Raw genomic sequence first — 20,290 nt, forward strand, 5'->3', positions numbered from 1 at the left:
GAATAATAAAAAAAAAAAAGTTGTAATGCAGGACCGTGCAGTGACTGCAATCCCTGCAAGCGAAACAAAAGAATGATACATTACCTGAAAATAGCAGAGGAAAGGGTGTGAAACAAACCCCAAAAAACAAAAAAAACAGCACATCACTAACGACAATTGATACATCCCAGCATTTAACACTTAGGGGCAGATGTATTAAGCCTTAACAAGAGATAAATGCAGGGGTGATAAGGAGAGATAAATATCCAGCCAATCAGCTCCTTACTGACTTTTTTCAAACACAGGCTGTAACATGGCAATTAGGATGTGATTGGCTGGACATTTATCTCTCCTTATCACCCTTGCATGTATCTCTTGTTAAAGTTTAATACATCTGCCCCATTAACCTCTCTCTAGTGCAGTGATTTTCAACCTTTTTACCTTGCGGCACACTAAATAAGATTTTAAAATTGCCAAGGCACACCATGAGATCCCCACAGGGCAAATCATATTGGCCCCCACAGGAAAAAAAACAAACCTATTAACCTCCATATAAAAAACAATCACACTGGTCCCCACAGGTAACAAAAATAAAATAAATTGGCCCTTTACATGAAAATAAGATACCAGTAAATAACAGTTGAACTGGTGGTGGTTGTAAATTGGTTTGGGCATCTCTAGATCTGGGGGCACACTTGGGAACAGCTCAAGGCACACTAGTGTGCCACGGCACAGTGGTTGAAAAACACTGCTCTAGTGTGATGCCTTGGGGTGGTTGGCTTGTGCTGCCCTGGGGGTCTATTGTTTCCTGGATTAGAACCCTAGTGTTTGGGACCCACCAGATTAGGTCACCTGGTCGCACTTGGTTAACCCATGTTTTTGGACAAAATTATGCTAAGAATGTCAAATTTACTCTGTTACTGTATATTGCAGACTTTAGTGTAATTGTTCTGATTAGCAGTGCTTAATATTTAGTGTGTGCACTTATCACTAAAACCTGGACTGTCAGTGTGCCTTAAGGACTGAGGTTCTATACTTTATACTTCATAATAAGACTTGTCCACTTGTAAGCAGCTGTGGATTTGATGTTGGACCTCCAGCTGTTTGAACTGGTGGGCATGGGGATAGTAGAGACAGCGCACTGGTGGCATTTACAATCTGGTAGGGATGGCCATTAACCAACGATGATTCAAAATCATCGATGGTTTATGGCCAATGGCAAATACTTTTGCCATCGATGGGGGAGAACCAGATGGTTTCCCTCCATCGATGGCACAGCAAAACGATGTTTTGCTTTTTTTCCCAAAGTGCCGGGACATGGAGCATAGCTCTGCCCCCGACACCCGCGAAGCCCCGCCCCAGTGTTTTGATTGGCCAAAGGCCAATCAGTCAAACACAGTGGAAGACCATCGATATGTAAAAAAAAATCGATGGTCATCCATTGCATAGTTTAGCACTATCGATGGCCACAATTGCCATCGATGGTAACCATCGATAGCAATGGCAACGATGGCCATCCTTACAATCTAGTGCTTGTCGTAAGCCAAATAGTGCTCTACAAGCTCTGATTCACTTGGGTACAGGGCCAGATTTGAACTGACAGGAGCACTGACTCTCCCATGACTGGCTGCCACCCAGGTCCGCCGCCCCCTGGCAGCCCTAGCTGGACCGGCACATTCTGGCATTGACACATGACCAGTCTGGCCCTGTCTGTGTGTTTAGCATAGGACTTTGTGAGACCTCCTGATAGATCATGTGACCTGCTGCATAATGTGCTACATCGTATCTCCGCCAAATAGGACATTTTAGGTCTGAAATGCTAAGTACGTACCGGTCACACGTCAGTCCCTGAAATAATGACATTCTCACACTTGGCATCCTAGATTAATATTCATATTACACACAAATGTATTTGTGGTCTATTTTAGGAAGATAAACCGGAAACGTAAAAGGAAGAAGACTCACCCTTTTATAACACTATGATATTTCTGTGCAATAAAAGTAAATGCATCCTTGCCCCTAATCCCATCTCACTACACCTTATCATTAGAGATGTGCGGCGGCCACTTTTTCGGGTTTTGGTTTTGGTTTTGGATCTGGATCTCCCTTCGTGTTTTGGATCTGGATTGGTTTTGGCAAAACCACCCTTGCGGGTTTTGGTTTTGGATCTGGATTTATTTGGAAAAATGCTAAAAATTGCTAAAATAATAGTTTTCAGGCCTGTTTTTGCCCCTAAAGTGTTATTAAGCTCAATAACATTAGTTTCCACTCATTTCTAGACAATTTTGATCACTTCACAGCTCACAAAATCATTTTCATTTACTGTAGTAGGGCCATAAGGTTATCCCGATGTAGCTGGATGACTAAGCTAGGCGACAGCAGTGGGCATCACATACATGTGGACCTTACACTTCCAACCTGGCACATGTCGGAAGCAGAGCAGCACTACAGGGGCAGACATTGTGGCAGTTTAATAACCCCCCCCCCCTTGTAGCTGCACTCCTCTTTTAGAACCTCCACACCATTAGCAAGAGAAGAGAACGTTTGATTAGTTTAATATCTAAAAAGACCCCTATCTGGCGTGAGGTCACGTGGTTTGTGAAGATACCTCCTTATCAAACTTGATCAGACAGGCTAGGCGTACGTTTTCCATTTCCTCCCTCACCACTTCACCACATTACATGTGTTCCTCCCGAAGGCACGCACTTGGTCTACTACACTGACCATCAGCAGCTGTTGGGACTACTTCTTCCCAAACATTTATCAATCCATCCATACTATCCCAAAAGGAGGATATACTCTGGATGTCACTGATGACATCTATTCTTCCCCAATAGAGAAGGACCGATCTTCGTTCAAAGCTATACTAGTAGCTGCGCTCCTCTGGTAGAAGATCCAATCAAGTACCAAAACCCCTGTTTGGCTTGATTGAGCACTCTTCCTCATGTTCAGCCAAGGAGCAGTGGGCGTTTCGTGCAGCACTTATTTAGTCTGCAAGGTAGTATCTGATTATATCAGTTTAATATCTAACAAGACCCCTATCTGGCGTGAGGTCACGTGGTTTGTGAAGATACCTCCTTATCAAACTTGATCAGACAGGCTAGGCGTACGTTTTCCATTTCCTCCCTCACCACTTCACCACATTACATGTGTTCCTCCCGAAGGCACGCACTTGGTCTACTACACTGACCATCAGCAGCTGTTGGGACTACTTCTTCCCAAACATTTATCAATCCATCCATACTATCCCAAAAGGAGGATATACTCTGGATGTCACTGATGACATCTATTCTTCCCCAATAGAGAAGGACCGATCTTCGTTCAAAGCTATACTAGTAGCTGCGCTCCTCTGGTAGAAGATCCAATCAAGTACCAAAACCCCTGTTTGGCTTGATTGAGCACTCTTCCTCATGTTCAGCCAAGGAGCAGTGGGCGTTTCGTGCAGCACTTATTTAGTCTGCAAGGTAGTATCTGATTATATCAGTTTAATATCTAACAAGACCCCTATCTGGCGTGAGGTCACGTGGTTTCTGAACGCTGGGAGCATTACCAGTTGCCTCCTCATCCATCACCTAATGGGTGGAGGGGGGTAGGGTAATTGGTGGCAGGGGTGGGGTAATTGGTGGCCTCCACCTCTCTAGGACCCCAGGTTAGGAGATCCCTATATAGGTCTACCCTTATAGACCGCTATCTATGTAGTAGGGTCAATTAGTCTGCTACATCTGTCACCCAATTCACCGCTAAGGTTAATTTGTTTGAGCTGGCTGGCTAGGTGTGTTTTCCCTTACCTCCCTCACCACTTCACCAAATCACGTGTGTTCCTCCCGAAGCCACGCACTCGGTCTAGGAATGAATAAGACCATGGATGTCCCTGAGGACATGTTTTCATCCATTATGGATGGGGTGGAGAGCGAATCACCCATCTCCCCACCATTCATCCATCAAAGATTTAAAAATTTATGACGCTACAAAGAGCCAACAAATGACGCAGAAAGAGGTGCAAGAAAAAGATTTGCTGGGGCCCTGCCACCCAGCCATCCATCCATCCGGGACATCCTATCCAAAAAGTACGATAGGAAGGGATAAGACCATGGATGTCCATGAGGACATATTTTCATCCATAATAGATGATGTGGAGAAAGACACCACCCATCTCCCCACCATTCATCCATCAAAGATTTAAAAATTTATGACGCTACAAAGAGCCAACAAATGACGCAGAAAGAGGTGCAAGAAAAAGATTTGCTGGGGCCCTGCCACCCAGCCATCCATCCATCACATCCCATCCAAAAAGTATGATAGGAAGGGATAAGACCATGGATGTCCATGAGGACATATTTTCATCCATAATGGATGATGTGGAGAAAGACACCACCCATCTCCCCACCATTCATCCATCAAAGATTTAAAAATTTAGGACGCTACAAAGAGCCAACAAATGACGCAGAAAGACACAGGATATATGTTGTCACACTGGACAATGGATATATGTCACGCTGGACACAGGATATATGTCGTCACACTTTACACAGGATATATGTCGTCACACTGGACACAGGATATATGTCGTCACACTGGACACAGGATATATGTCGTCACACTGGACACAGGATATATGTCGTCACACTGGACACAGGATATATGTCGTCACACTGGACAATGGATATATGTCACGCTGGACACAGGATATATGTCGTCACACTGGACACAGGATATATGTCGTCACTCGTCACACTGGACAATGGATATATGTCGTCACAGTGGACACAGGATATATGTCGTCACACTGGACACAGGATATGTCGTCACACTGGACACAGGATATGTCGTCAGTCGTCACACAGGACAGGACACAGGATATATGTCGTGAGTGACTTGTGACACTGGATAAGATATAGGCCGTCACACTGGACACAGCCCCTTGTATTAATGCTGCCCCTGTACACAGTGTACTACTCAGCAGCACTGCAGCCCCTGCGTGTGAGCACTGCAGCACGACACAGGATATATGTCGTCACACTGGACACAGGATATATGTCGTCACACTGGACACTGGATATATGTCGTCACACTGGATACAGGATATATGTCGTCACACTGGACAATGGATATATGTCACGCTGGACACAGGATATATGTCGTCACACTGGACACAGGATATATGTCGTCACACTGGACACAGGATATATGTCGTCACACTGGACAATGGATATATGTCGTCACAGTGGACACAGGATATATGTCGTCACACTGGACACAGGATATGTCGTCAGTCGTCACACAGGACAGGACACAGGATATATGTCGTGAGTGACTTGTGACACTGGACAATGGATAAGATATAGTCCGTCACACTGGACACAGCCCCTTGTATTAATGCTGCCCCTGTACACAGTGTACTACTCAGCAGCACTGCAGCCCCTGTGTGTGAGCACTGCAGCACTGAGTTAGTTAGTTAAATCACAAAAAAAACAAAGGGTTCAGGGCTAAACACAGGGCTTAGGGCTAAATAAATCACATCAGGGCACGGGCCACAGGACAGCCCCTGGACAGTGGACACTGCAGCCCCTGCGTGTGAGCACTGCAGCACGACACAGGATATACAGTATGTCTTCACACTGGACACAGGATATATGTCGTCACACTGGACACAGGATATGTCGTCAGTCGTCACACAGGACAGGACACAGGATATATGTCGTGAGTGACTTGTGACACTGGATAAGATATAGGCCGCACACTGGACACAGCCACTTGTATTAATGCTGCCCCTGTACACAGTGTACTACTCAGCAGCACTGCAGCCCCTGCGTGTGAGCACTGCAGCACGACACAGGATATATGTCGTCACACTGGACACAGGATATGTCGTCAGTCGTCACACAGGACAGGACACAGGATATATGTTGTGAGTGACTTGTGACAATGGATAAGATATAGGCCGTCACACTGGACACAGCCCCTTGTATTAATGCTGCCCCTGTACACAGTGTACTACTCAGCAGCACTGCAGCCCCTGTGTGTGAGCACTGCAGCACTGAGTTAGTTAAATCACAAAAAAAAACACAGGGTTCAGGGCTAAATAAAATAAATCACAACACAGGGCTTAGGGCTAAATAAATCACATCAGGGCACGGGCCACAGGACAGCCCCTGGACAGTGGACACTGCAGCCCCTGCGTGTGAGCACTGCAGCACCTAGTTAGTTAAATCACACTACAGGGCTCAGGCCACAAGTCTACAACACAGGGCACAGCACAGCACGGAGCACATGGCACGGAGCACAGCACAGGGCAGTGAGGGCAGGTCACGGAGCACAGCACGGAGCACATGGCACGGAGCACAGCACAGGGCAGTGAGGGCACAGGTCAGGTCACGGAGCACATGGCACAGAGCACAGCACGGAGCACACGGAGCTTCCCAACCACCCTCTTCCCTCTCCAAGATTGGAGTGAAGATGGCGGGCGCGCGTGCGTCTTTTATAAGATCCCGCTCCCGCGAGAATCCGACAGCGCGATGATGACGTTCGGCCTCGTTATTGGTCCGGAATTCAGGCGGGAACACCCGAGCCGGCTCGGATCTGGCCCGGATCCCCGATATTCGGATCTGTCGGATCTCGGGGATCCGGACCCGCTCATCTCTACTTATCATACAGATATGATAATGTGACAGACTATTAGATGTCTCTCACATTGCTGGTAATATCAGCCAATATTCGGCATACTGGTAAATTCGTATATTAAATGAGCACTATCAGCATTGTAAAGTGTGTGTGTATGTGTGTGTGTGTTTGTGTGTATGTTTGTTTGTGTGTGTGTGCTTTGATGGAAGAAGTGGGAGGGGTGATGATCCCATTTGCGCTAATTTATTTATTTATTAACAGTTTCTTATATAGCGCAGCATATTCCGTTGCGCTTTACAATAGCAGACAGTGATACAACAAAACAGGGTATTGACAGACAGTCAAAATGTAGGAGGGCCCTGCTCGCAAGCTTACAATCTATAGCTAATCACATCAATACCCCGTTCGTTCAACCATCTGAGCATGTGAGGCCAGGGGTGCAGCCAGGGATGAGCGGATGAAGGGGGTTGCAGGAGACTTGCCTACTTTCCCTGATGGGAGGGGCATAACTGCCACCCGATTTCCCTCACAGAGACCAGCACATGACATGTGCAGTAGACTCTAGCACAGCGCGACTGTCTATGCAGTAAGCCCATGTGAGATTCCTCACTAAATCCATCCTGTCTAGAACCCTGATTGTTATTGACGAATAGAAATTGCATACTAGTGGAGATAGACACCCAGCTCTATCCCATTATTTATCGTCATATGTCACAGCAAGGCACACCTAGCCGAAGACCTATGTCAGGGTACAATTAGCTAGAAATGCCTTGCTAATGTCCAGTAAGTTCTGTTGTCGCTGAGTTCACCAGACGAATTGCACTTTATATTACAATGCACATGGTAAATAACTGAGGTACAGTATACTGTATATTACTACAAGAAAAATGGGGGTAAACCTGCGCTTCCTATTGGGATCTTAAAAAAATGATGTTTTTCCTTTATATGAATGTCCTTTTCTTCAGAATATTCAGTCCATAACGTAATACCTCAAAGATAAAACAAACAAAATTTCATGGTGTAGATTTCCCAATGCAATTTAAAAAATGAGATTTTCTAAAAGGCTGTGCCCGTACCGTATTTTGGCCTATCACCAGGCCAAGGATTAGCGCGTAGAAAGGGGGTCACTTCCAACAATTCAAGGATGTACGCTTTAAAATTCCTCCTGATTGTCCCTCAAAAACAGTCATTGGCTGCTCTCAATGGCAGGTTTCAGAGGGAAGAGGCGGGGCTTCCACGCCGACGTGGATAGTAGGGGTATGAAAAGGTCGGAGGACACCCACCGCCACCCCTCGCGGGCTCGCTGCGCTCGCCACGCTTCGGGTTGGCGTCAATCGTGGGGTGACGCTCACAATGGGGTTGCGTAACTTTTTAACCATGACGGGGCCATATACAATGTGAAATGGGTCATATTGGCCCATTTCACATTGTTTCCTATGTAAAATGGACTTAATCAAGTCCATCTCATCTTGTGCCATTATAATGGCACAAGACCGACGCGATGCTCCCGATTATTTTAACATTAAAGCCTATGGCAAAATCGCGTCCATTGCGTCGGTCGTGTCGGGGGCCATGTTAATGCACGCGACCGACGCGATGCCCCCGATTTTGCCTTTGCCGGGAAAATGGACCTGATTTCAAAGGAAATCGGGTCCATCGCGTCCATCGTGTACCTTAACTTTAAGTTACACGATGGACAAGATTGTGGCCATGCTAGGAAACAAGTACCGTAATAGCTAGCTAATGTGTTTATATATACTGCATTTTCCTTCAGTAAGTGTAGAAGGCCAAGGTAATCCATTGTCTGCTATGAATAAGTCTTATTCTAAGTCACACGCAAGGTGGCCTCACCAGAAGCTTGGTTTGAATATTTGCCTGTGGGCCTAATTCTGCAAGCGTTGGAATTTTGCGAAAATTTGCAGCAGAGGGATGGGGGCCGCACGCACGCTGGGTCCCTCACCATGATGAAAACTATACATTTTGGGTAGTATTAAATGCGGCCGGCGAGGGGGTTAAACAGTGAGGATTGCAGAAAACCAGCTATCCTCGCTGTTTAACCCCCTCGCCAGCCGCTCGCCCTATTGAACACTCCGGGGAAATCCTCGCCGTCACAGGACGGCGAGAATTCCCCAAAACCGCTAGGCCCGCGGCTAATGCAGAAAACCCGCTGTCTCGCTGCTTCTGGAGCCACATATGTGAATTCCCCCTCGCTCAAAAAACGGAGCGAGGGGGAATTGGTGTATAAGGGTGGTGAGCTGAATACTGACAGGGCGAGTGGTGACGGCGAGCAGGAAGCCCCGCTCGCTGTCGCCACTCGCCCACGGCATTGAATACACCCCTTTGTGTTTGCATTGCTATTGTGCGAGCGCTTACCTATACAGCGAAGCGTCTGCACAATAACAGTCCACACACGCCTGCATTGTCTGGACTGCCCTCCCCAGAAATGCTCAGTTGCGGCAACCCTTGGCCACTGCCCTGTTGCCTCTTCCATTGTCCCGTAGGCTACAGCCCATTTTTATCGCGACGCAAATGCAATTTTAAGGCTTTGCGCACATGCAGAGCTGCAAAAATCACGATTTGCAATTTACGTCTCATGCTGAATCGTGATCAGTACACTAAAGCTGGCCATCGGCAATCCACCCATTGATATATCGCATACGGTCCTTTTGCATATGCTATATTGTATACGATCTTAGCCAAGCTGGCCTGGCTTGGATCCGACATATCTCTCCTGCTGGCGGTGCGACTCACAGGCTCCAATGCAATAAGCATGGGCAGGGTCAGATAAATAATGTGGTGGCTGCAGCTCCAGGCCTCCACTTAAAAATAGGCACACCATCATGACGGTCACCAGACAGACACCAGACGAGACGTTGGGGCATATAGTGCATGGAGTTGTTCCAGCCCAAGGCCCATTAGGCCCTTAATCCGGCCCTGTGCACGGGACCGCGCATCACATCGGACCTGCTACCAATTACATGCGATTTGGACGCTTTTTAGGCAATTGATCGCAATGACATGAAAAAGTGAACAAATTGCATGGATATCGCCCTGGTATATGGACACTTTAAGTCAGATGGATCCCAGGGGGCTGGGAGGTGGACACGATTTTCTAGAGCCTTCCGGCCATGCATACGCCAACTTGACACCCACTTATGAGCCATTTAATGGATTGAAAAGTGAGACGTGTTTGACTATGAATTGCTCGGAAATACGCAGACACGTACAAGTTGCTGCAGTGCACTCGTTATTAGCTAAAGCCTTTTTTATGTGACCAAATTGTAAAGGGGCCTACACACGTGGAGATGTGCTGGGCATTCTGAGCCATGCAACAGTAGATCGCTCAGAAGTTTGAATGCTCAGCAAGATCATTATGGAGACATGCCAAGCACAAGCTGCTGGCATGCACCAAGTCCTTGTGTCTACTGTGATTAAATGATATGCACATGCACACAGCACATAATCACCGGTGCTCTGCTAAGGACCCCCCACTGTGGAACACTGCTGGTGGGACAGCAGGACATTTCCCAAAAATGGAACTGTCCTGCAACAGTTTGGAGGTATGGGGACAGTAGGGAGTTGGGAGGTATGGTATGAAGAGGATGGGGGGAGGAGTACCCAGAAACTATCTTTCACAGAGTATATTTGGTGAGTGTGTGTTTTTCAGAGAGACATACAGTAATTAGACAATAATGAATATCTGAAGCACAAAAGACTAATAAATGTGTTTGAAATGCCCATCATTAATTGCATGTATCTGTCAATCATTCAATCAATCAATCAATCAATCAATGTAGCATATTTTAATGGGTGCAGTGTGAGCAGTGCATACAGGCCCCTGAGTCCCAGGAGGGCCCACACTGCACACAATGCATCTCCTCTTTTAAATACTTACCCTCCATAGTCTATCTCTGGGTTCCCTGCCCTCCCGGAATGGCCAGAGGCTCCCGAAAATCGGTCCCCCACCTGGCCCACCGACAAGGTGGGCAACCCTCCAGCTCTATATTGCAACCGCAGACACTGATGCAACGCATACTCGGCGCAGTGCGCACTACAAAGCCTGTGCTTGCCCTCTCACATACCTCCCAACTGTCACGATTACAGCGGGACAGTCCCGATTTTCGGGTCCTGTCCCGCTGTCCCACCCGCGGCAGGCATTGTCCCGCTGCGGGGGTGGCAGTTGGGAGACCCCCCAATCTAATAGAATAGAAGCTGTGGGACTCATTTGCCGCGCCCTCATTTGCATACGCCCCGCCCCCTTTTCGGGCACACAGCACAGAAGTTGGGAGGTATGCTCTCACATTACTTTTCTGAGAACTGATGAATACATGAGCCTTCCCTGACATAACAGAACAGTTTGCAGCGTTACTGAACAATCAGCTGGGTGTGTCAGTCTTTATTTTTTGCATACATTTTGTACTGTAGAAGCACATCCTTATTGCATAATTATGTTCATACAATCATGGTTATTCGTCTCCACCTAACCATTCAGATTTCATACAGTATATCCCACTAAAAACTATGTTCCCTGTAGGTGCCTCCATTGCATGCAACCGTGCCAACCAGGGGCATGACCATGCCAACTGTGATGCCCCCGTGCCCTGATTACAAATTTACCAATGTCGAAAGTTATACATCTAATATTCATAATAATTCCTAATGTGCATTAACGTGATGCAATCGGGACTTGCTATTTATAAGCAATGACACCACAGCTCACCGTTTATACAGATAGAAATTGTGGGAGTTTGTTCATGTGTTAACAACCATCTCTTACATGTTCTGTATATAGGAAATACATCTGTAAGCCCGGCTGGTGTTTCTGCTTTGTTTTAACCACAAATACCAGTACTCCTGTTATCTTTCAGAAATCACACTACACATTTCCTGTGTTCTCAACAGCCCAGCGCCTCCTGTTTATACAAAAGTAGAGCACAACAAACACTTGGCAACTTCTCCAGCTATCTGCTGTTATCTGCCCGGCAGCCAGTACTGTATATAATTGCTGTGTGTGTCCCCATTTTCTTATTCTTTTAAAAGTGTTGTATAATGTAGTGTTTTAGAACACTGCTATACCAAATTTGTGTTACTTCACAGGAAGTAAGGGGTAGATGGATGAAGGGTCGTTATGGGGGAGAAGCGGTATCGGCATATGTTATGTGCGCTGATACCGCTTCTCCCCCATGTATGAAGGAGCTGGTGTGCGCTAAATGACAGGGGTGATATGTGCCCGTGCCCATATCGGCGCTGCTGTCTAAATGATAGCAGGCCAATATGCAGGGCAAATGTTAGTACATCTTGTCGGTGTCCCTTCCTGCTTTGCCTCATTAAGGAAGTGTTATAGCGGCAGGATAAGCGCTGCTATTATAATGTTTAGCATTACTGCCTCACAGCACTGAGATCAAGGGTTTGATACCCACCATGGCTCTAACTGTGGGGAGTTTGTATATTCTCCCCGTGCTTGCGTGGGTTTACCCTGGGGTCTCCGGTTTCCTCCCACAATCCAAAAATATACTGGTAGGCTAATTGGCTGCTAACAAAATTAACCCTAGAATGTCTGTGTGTACATGTGGTAGGGAATATAGATTGTAAGCTCCATAGGGGGGGGCAGTTGGGGGCGGGGGCTGTGGCGGTACATGGGAACACTCAGCATTTCATGGGTGTTCCCATGAAATTCTGAGTGTTCCCATGTCCCACCACAGCCGTGTCCCGTGTATATGAGGCACTACTACTGTAGCTATTATGTGTATATGGGGCACTTCTACTGTCGGCATTTTGTGTATTTGGGGAACTACTACTGTGGGAACTATGTTTATAAGAGGTGCTGCTGCTTTTCTTTAAAAAAAAAAAAGCTCCCTCTTGCAATTCCCCCACCCCTCTCTCAGATCCACCTATGGCTTCACAGTTGTAGCAGAGAGGAGCAGAGGGGGGCTGTAGAATAGTGCTGCGCTTATGGTTCACGCTACCTGTCCTATAGTTTGTCAGGTGCAATGTCCGCCGCCAGCACCACACATCACAGTAGACAGCAGCAGGGCAGCAGAGCAGGGAGAGCGTTCTGCGAAAGTACCGTTGCCCCATGAATGACATCTCTGATTGCTGGTGCATTCATAAGACAGATTCTCATGAAAATGGCGGACAATGTAGGTGATGGGAACCCTTCAACATTATTCTGCTATATTGTCAGATCCATAACTTTCACATCGTTAGCAATCTCTGCAGTAATTAGCTGCTTGGCAAATCACAGAATAATGTACATTATTGAAATGAAATGAAAAAATACTAACAGAGTAATGCTCAGAACTGTCCATATTTATGAAACCCTGTTGTATTGACTTAGAAGAAGAAGGAACGTCTAATTTAAGCTGTTTTCTATTAACACAGGAAATCAGGGTGATCTTTCTCCCAGCACTCTAATCTGGGCTTAAAATAAAACTATACCAAAGTACAAGACTGCCATCAGAAATTGTGGGGCCTGGGATTGTGGGGGCCTGGGATTGTGGGGCAGGACCCCCTTTCCCCTCCTTGAACCCCCCTGTGGCCTGGTCAGACCTCCAGTGACCACAGCACTGACCACACTACTTTACCTCTACATTGCTTCAAGGGAAATGTGAACTTTGTTTATGACAAATTATACTTCATAGACTCCAGTCCTGGGCCCCCTTTCTGCCTGAGCTCAGGACTGGAGTCCTCACAGACCGCCCCGATGGCTGTCCTGCTTAAGTATTTCTTAATACTATTTGCTGTGCCTTCAAACACTACCACTCTGGATAGGGCACTGCACAGATGTAGTGCTTGTACTGAACCCTTTCTAGAACATACTGTGAATTACCAGAATTATTTTACAGCAAATAACACAAGTTGGCTAACATTACAAGTTTCCATTGTTTTAATTTACATTTTCTCCGTGATATAAATCAGTTTTCAAACCTTTTATGTATATTTGCGCTAAAATTGCAATTATAACTAATGTAATATTGATTTATTATAATAAAATTAACATTTCTAGTAAATTCTAGATGGAAACAATGTTAAACAAAAAATGACTTACCTTTTAGCTGTTGTTGTACTTTGTTGTCGTTGCTTACTTCAGACACAACTGTACATAAAATGTGTTTCACCTTGCACAAATGAAGTCTCAGTGTGACTTCCCCATCACGGTTACACATATCCTCCACCTTAAGAGGAAGTGGCACATCTGACCAATAGGAGGAGAAAACGTCTTTATGATGAAATGCTGAAATTAAATTCTATGGCAAAAGTAGTGGTATAAATCTGCACTACATATACAGTACACATAAAACTGAATGAGTAACAGGGTGGCATAGCTACTTTATATAGTGGTACAATACCTCTGATATTCTAATGTCTATTTCTACTTACTGATGAATGTGCTCTATACTGTATACCCCTCCCATCCTAAACCTATTTGTTCTGTTCTCTATCCTCCCTCCCCAATATACAATATTTACTACAAATGATATATGATCAAGCAGGAGAAATCTGAGTGTTCTTTATATTCACCCGTCCCGGGGTAAAAACACTTCATAATGGACCAGTCAGTGTGTCAACTATTTCACGTCTGTATTTAAAAGTGGTGGGTCTCTTATACAGCTGTTAATTCAGCCGTTTGGACCCTCTGCTCACAAGCAACCGGTCTCTTCAGTCACATTGGAGGCTTCGATACCTGCTGCCCTAGGCTCTGGGCCTGATTACAGATATGCTGACCTGGCCTCTGAGCTCATGGACAAACCTGCTATCAAGCCTTCCAGGACTGTGTATAAATCTGCTGCCCTGACCTCCAAGCTTGAAGTCTACAGTACTACAGTCAGTACCGGATCTAGACATTTATCTGTCACTGGGTCAGCAGATGTATTAAGCCTGGCAAAGAGATAAAGTGGAGATAGAGTGGAAGGAGACAACGCAGCAGCCAATCTACTCCTAACTGTCATATTTCAAACACAGCTGATTGGCTGGTGCTTTATCACTTTCCACTTTATCTCCAGTTTATCTCTTTGCCAGGCTTAATACAGATCTGCCCCATTGTACTTCTGACATTCTGTTAGTAGAAAGCAATGTTGCGCTCCTGACACCCTGCTATCAAAGCATTACCGTGAGTAAATTACCCTTTTCTACACCTGGACAGTTCCAGATATGCTGCTACCTATGTGGGGAATGGGTCATAGGGTCGACAGAAATTAGGTCGATCACTATTGGTCGACAGGCAAAAGTTTAGACACATAAAAAGGTTGACGTGCATTTGCTAGTCATGGTCAAAAGGTTGACAAAAGCAAAATGTCGACATTAGTTTTTCATGTTTTTGTGTCTATGTCAACATAAGTCGACACACACACACCGTATAAGTGTACCGCTTCGCTCGCCATGCTTCGGGCACGGTTCCTCTCTATGCTCAGCACACTAATATATTCTTCTATGTCGGCATGGATAGTTAAGTATGAAAAACCACTTTTTTGGGAAAAAAACATGTGAACCTTTTCAATGTCGGCCTATTGCTTGCGTCGACCTTTTGACCACGTTGACTAGTAGTCGTTGGCCTATTGACTGTCGATATAATTACTGTCAACCTATCGACCACATACCACCTGATTTACTTCTTGGGCTAAAGGATTCCCAACTCATGTAGATTTTTAAGCATGAAAACCATTGTACACTTCTTCCACAGCTATCCAACTCAAATTATGGTGCAATGCCTGACCCCAAAGGCTGTGCATATCTCATGCCGCACAATCTATGTGATTCAAGACTCAAGCCTGATTGTATCACTCTGTAGAAGAAAGCATTGCAGTGCATTCCCCAACCATACTATATTATGATGATGTTAGGCAGAATGTCGACATTCAGAATGCTTACATCGAGACCAGATTGTTGACATTCTCAATGCTGACACTGACCTTAATATACCACATCCCCTATCATCTCATTGTCCATTTTCCATGAAATGATCATGTACTGAACGTAAGAAACTCTTTTCTTTGGTACCAATTGCATCTGTTATGTGCCTAATAATTGTCTACGTAGACATTGTTGCTCTAATAATCCATACACCCAGGGCTTAAAGTGGTCCCAGAGAGGTGGTGGAACTCCTTTCCCCTAACACCGACACCCCCCTTCCTTTTAGGCAGGGCCTAGACCAGTGCCAGGGAATTTGTGCCCTACCTTCCATAAAGGGATAATGGTCCTATAAGGCAGGGGCATAGTCACACAGTAGTAATGCCAATTAAAATTATGACACACAAAAGCACAATTGTATACACATTTCACCACACGTAGTGCTTTTGATTCATATTAAATCACACAGTAGTGCCCCTTATACACATAGGGTGACATTTATTAGAGATCGCTGTTGGGTTTTTGGCGATTAATATCGCAAAAACGGACGTTTTTTTTTTTTTCCCAAATCGACTACTTAATGGGTGGCGATTTGTGGCATAAATCACACTTTTTGCCGCTAATTCGCACTTTCTGAAGTGCCGATTTCCAACATCGCATCCAGATGTTTTCCCATTGAAAAAGATACAAATCGCTAATTTAATGTCTGCCGCATTTGGAAATCGACAGCAAAATGCGATTTTTGCCCCCAAAAAACCCAGACCAAGTCCAGGGTGGCGATTTGCAAAAAATCGCCACCGTTTGAGCGTAGAAACGGTTAAATATCTCACAGGTGACCCACATAGCACTTACTAACTCCCCTACATATACTCCCACATGATTATGGACACCTGTGAGGCTGTTTGAGATGGACATTTTGCAGAGTGGACTGGAGGTGCTAGTGTGTGAGCTGGGGCGTTTGGAGGAGCTACGCAGGAGGGATGCTGCTGCTGCCCACCAGATCCAGGTACCCCGACCACTCCGTGCTTCTCGTCGGTACCGTGCTAGGGTGTACCTGGACTCCCTCTCTAATCAACAGGTGGTGGACATGTTTAGGTTGAACCGACAGAACCTGTTGAACTTATATGAGCAGGTGAGAGATGATTTGGACCCTTGTGGGGAGGCCAACTATGCAGTGTCTGGGCTGCAGAAATGAATGTGCGCCCTCCACTTGTTTGCCACAGGCTCCACTCAGTCTGTGAGCTCATGGGCCTTGGGGGTGTCGCAAGCCACTTTCTCTAAACATTTTTCTCAAGTGTTAAATGCATTAAAGAAGCTGTGGCGCACATATATCACATTCCCACGTTGTGTGTCCGAGTGGCAGGACCTGCAGGTGGTCTGCGATGCCAATTCTCAGTGTGGTTGCAGGCTACCCCGGGAACTGCCATGATGCCTATATCCTGCGGCACTCAGCTCTCTGGGACCGTTTCCACAACAACACCATGCCAGAGGGCTGGCTACTTGGTAAGTCACTTACCACTGTTTACATGCTGTTTGCTTACCTATGTCTTTACCTTTCACATCCATGTGTGGAACCTTCTAATCAAGAGTCATTTCTGTTGTAATTGTTTATACCAGGCCAAACAATGTAGTATAGGCTGCTACTATTATGTACCAATTACCCACATGATATGTGACCACACAAATCCCTTTACATGTTAGGTGACTCAGGATATGGGTGTCATTCGTGGCTCATGACACCTCTGCGGAACCCACAAAGCCCTGCACAGCACCGCTACAATGCTGCACATATTGCTACCCGCAATGTAGTGGAACGCACCTTTGGGGTGCTGAAAAGCCGATTTCTGTGTTTGGACAGGTCAGCAGGTACACTGCTATACCACCCTGCCAAAGTGGTTTTGGTTGTCCAGGCTTGCTGCATGCTGCATAACATAGCTTTGGGTCAACCAAATTATGTAGATGTGGCCCCTGCAGCAGTCGTGCAGGAAGCTCAAACTACTGATGTTGTAGTGCGAGGTACACGGAGGGGGGATGTGGTTCGTACACGGATGATCCTGCAGCATTTCACAGGTAATTAGTGTGTGTACAATGATTAGTAATGGGGAACCTGTAACACACATACATTGGTAACATTACATTTTTCCCTGTCCATGTTAATTGCCCAGAAGCAGACCAACAATAATGGCCAAGCCCTGCAAGCTGCCACAACACAGCATACTTTATGCCTGGCAACATGATAACACCTATAACAATGTCAAGTAAGTACTGTAGTTTTGTGTGTGTACAAATGTTGGCAAATACAAATTAACATAGGCTTAATGGATGGAGGTGACATCGATCATTGATCTCAGGTGCTTGAAATGTTGCAAAACAAGTGGCGCCTACATACAGTATGCAATTCCCAATGCTTATCCCCTTCAAATGTGACTATTTCCTTAAAATCCCATTACAAATAAGCACACACAACCCAAAGTCCCGTGTCTGCTAAAATGTCACTAGTTGACAAAACATAATAGAACAGTGTGGGTAATCATTTGTAAAGAATAACAACAAGTTTGCTGGATGCAAATAATTTTTACTTGCAGAAAAATTTAGCCATAGGCCATAGCATATGAAACATTTGCAGGAACAATCACTGCAAGTGTGAATGAAAAAAAGAATGAACATGATACACATGTAAATGCAAAGAAGATTATTCATGTTTAAATACAGGCCGGGTATTAGCACCCTTACCAGTAGTGGCACCACTCATGGGTGTGGAGGATACACTACTGCTTTGGGTAGATGTGGTTTGGTGCTGACCTAACAAAGTAGTTGCACTGAGGCTGATTTGCGTTTGTAGGGACATCAACGCAGTTGTTTGCCCATTACTTGCTTGGGTCTGTTCAACCATATTGGCATTTAGACCTCTAAAATTTGTAGTTTGACCCTGAATGGCTTGGCCAATTTCTGCTAAGCGTGTGTAATGTAGAGACAAGACGAATTTGTGTCCCTACATTAGCCCGCACACTTTGAGAAATTTGTCTCATTTGCAGAGCTATGTTACGCACATACCCCTTCACCGATTCTAGTTGGGTGGTCTGCACCTCCATAAAAGCGAGTTGTTTCCCCTTAAAAAGGTGGATGGATTGCGCCAACTCCTCCGCACTAGTGGGGGTGTTGGTGGCTGCAATGATTGGGGGCTGCTGCCTATGTGACTGCGTATAGGGGGCGTCATTGACTGGGTGTGCTTGGTTTTGTGCAGGTTCCAACGATGGCACCGTCTCCAGGATGATTTCACTCATGTTGTCCATATTTTGCATGGGATCCGTTGGTTCAGGCATCGGTTGTGAAGGACCTACACATGAGAAAAGAGTGGTAAGTATGCTATGCAGATTGGTGTATGGTGGGTCATGCTCATGCATTATGCATTGTTGCTCATGCATTGCATTGGCACAGGCTACTGTGGTGGGGACAGCCATGTGTGAATTGTGCAATGTGTGTGTGTAACACTATGATATCTCACCTGCAGACTGGACAGTGTGAACAATCGGATGTGGCTGATGTTGGTCAACAGCAGGCTGGGACTCCAGAGCTGGAGCTGTTTGAAAGAAGAAGACATTTTCCATTATTATCATTTGCACCTAACTGGCACTTTTCGAAATATGCAGATAAAAACTTTACCTCAATCAAACTTTTTGACCCTGATATGATTACATAAGGAATTTGAAGACTTTGAACTGAAGTGGTTATTTGAGTATTATGACTGTGAACGATATTTTGAATCGGGATGCGGTCATTTGGTCTACTGCATTATGGTAGAAAGTCATTAGGTCGAATCCATTAGGTCGACATGCTAAAAGGTCGACATGACTCTAGGTCGACATGGGAAAAGGTCGACATGATTCTAGTTCGAAAGGTCATTAGTTCGACAGGTCATTAGTTCGACAAGGTCATTAGTTCGACATTGTCTATGTCGACATTCACAAGGTCGACATGAAGTTTTTCACTGTTTTTTGAGCCAACATGTGCCGACAGGCGGTATTTCATGCCCTACCATCCACTAGGGCGTGGTGGGAGAATAAAATAGTGTGCCGAGCGTAGCGAGGCACCGTGCCCGACGCATAGCGAGCGCAGCGAGCGATGCGAGGGGATGCAGTGCACTTTAAACTGTGTCCATGTCGACTGTGTTGACATTCAGGTAAAAAAACAGTGAAAAACCCCATGTCGACCTTGTGAATGTCGACATAGACAATGTCGATCTAATGACCTTGTCGAACTAATGACCTGTCGAACTAATGACCTTTCGACCTAGAATCATGTCGACCTTTTCCCATGTCGACCTAGAATCATGTCGACCTTTTAGCATGTCGACCTAATGGATTCGACCTAATGACTTTCTACCATAATGCAATAGACCAAATGATCCCAACCCATTAACAATCAAGTACACTGCAGGCCTACAGTGTTTAGGACAGCACACATTAATTGGATCTGTGGAACTACATAACCCAGCAAAATGCAGAGTCCATTATTTAGCAATGCAAGGTAGCAAAATGTGATTTTGCTGGGATATGTAGTTCCACACACAGCAATCTTTTGGACACATAAAGCATAGCACCATAATAGCATGCGCACATGACATAGCAAAATGTTACATTGACATGTGTGGACACTTACCAGTTGGTGGTGGAGTGGGGGGGCCTGTCTGTGTCGGCAATGTGGATGCCGGGAAGCACCTCCGGTGGGATGATTCCGCGTAGCAGCCTCTCATAGGCCTTAAAGCGGACCTAGGGCCACCTCCTGTGCGACAGGCCTCTTTCTTCTCCAGGGCAAGCTTGGCTTTGAGGAGGTGCTTGATGTC

The 20,290-nt window shown here is 45.7% G+C and overlaps 1 protein-coding gene across 1 annotated transcript in view; it reads right to left on the reverse strand.

Annotated features, from left to right (window-relative positions):
• The window catches only part of APBB1IP (amyloid beta precursor protein binding family B member 1 interacting protein), a 103,873-nt gene extending 90,124 nt beyond the window's left edge, over positions 1–13,749 (reverse strand). The window contains exon 1 of the mRNA XM_083189233.1: positions 13,649–13,749. The gene's annotated coding sequence lies outside the window, so the exon portion shown is untranslated. The remainder of the gene's footprint in view (positions 1–13,648) is intronic.
• Between the last annotated feature and the right edge of the window lie 6,541 nt (positions 13,750–20,290).

Source organism: Crinia signifera, chromosome 5 (genome assembly GCF_055691185.1).
Source record: "Crinia signifera chromosome 5, ASM5569118v1, whole genome shotgun sequence".
Taxonomy (NCBI): domain Eukaryota; kingdom Metazoa; phylum Chordata; class Amphibia; order Anura; family Myobatrachidae; genus Crinia; species Crinia signifera.